A 1,403-nucleotide genomic window follows, 5' to 3' on the forward strand; every position below is an offset into this window, starting at 1 on the left:
AGTAGCTGCAGTGTGGGCCCAGTTGCTCTGTGGCATGTAACACTTTAGTGCCCCAGCCAGATAGCGAACCTGCACTCCCTGTGCTGTAAGGCGGACTCCCAACCACTGAACCACCAGGGAAGTCCCTGGCCTTTTATATTCTATCTAGTAGCTAATGTAAGTGCAGGTGTTAGCCATGCAGTCATGTCCAGTTCTTCTGTGACTCCATGGACTATAGCCCATCAGGCTTCTCTGTCCACTGAATTCTCTAGGCGGGAATATTGAGATGGTTAGATATTCCCTTATCCAGGACTGATATCCTACCCCACCCAGGGATTGAACTTGGGTTTCCCATATTGTAGGCAGTTTCTTTACCATCTGAGAGACCAGGGAAGCCCAACTAATGTAAACTAGCTACTTTCTAAAAAAACTGTTTTTTAAAAAACATAGGTTCCCAGGGCCCACCCTAAGAGATTTCTGATTTTGGGTCTAAAGTTGCATCTGCAAATGTACATTCGTAACAGCTCCCTAAGTGATTCTGACGCTTGACTAGTCTTAGCAACACCTGAGATGAGTTTTCTTCCTAGAGGATGAACAAAAACAATCGGTCTGTTGTTGCTATCTTAGCTAGCGAGTACATTATGACAGAGATAAGAGACTTGACTTTGTTTATCTTTGTTTCCAACACATTGCTTGTGAAATAATAGTTCAAACCTCATCAAAGCCTTCACAGGTTTCTTGAGGCCGAAGCTTCTGTATCAATAAAGAGCAAAGCTGGAAGCTAAAGAGTTAAGTCAGTTTTCACCGAAACATAAATGAGGTAGAGAAAGAGAAAGCAGATTCTGCCCCTGGAGATTTGAAAGGACTTAAATGTTAGCACTAACACATTGAACCTAATTCTCGGCTTCAGAGGTAGTCAGGGCAATCACCCAAGAGATCAATGCATGCTCTCCCCCAGGGACAGGTGCACTCCTGCCTTTCCTATTCCAGACCCCAAACCTCATTTCTGACCAACTGCCCACAACGAAGAATAGCTGTTGTTGTTTTCCTCTTCTTCTTTTTCTGTGAAAAATTCATTCAGGACATGACATCATAATTCTCAACTCCCACTCGTTTTTCTTCTTTTTGTGAAAATCAATAACCTATAGGACTGGATTTTATGAAGGCTGAAGCAGTTAGGAGAAAATAAAGGAATGAATCTTTGGGCTCATCTTATTTCACACACCCACCTGCTTACTGCCTTTGCGCCAGGCAGAAGGGACCAGGGAAATACCCAGGTACAAATGCTATGTGTCTGAGGAGTACGCGTGATGGATGGGAAGGGACGACAGAAAACAGACACAGAAAGAAGGATACAAATATGTACACATACAGAGAGACAGACAGACAGACAGACAGAGGAATAACAGGATAATGAGGGAGCT

Source organism: Bison bison, unplaced genomic scaffold (genome assembly GCF_000754665.1).
Source record: "Bison bison bison isolate TAMUID 2011002044 unplaced genomic scaffold, Bison_UMD1.0 scf7180017864145, whole genome shotgun sequence".
In the NCBI taxonomy this organism is placed as follows: domain Eukaryota; kingdom Metazoa; phylum Chordata; class Mammalia; order Artiodactyla; family Bovidae; genus Bison; species Bison bison.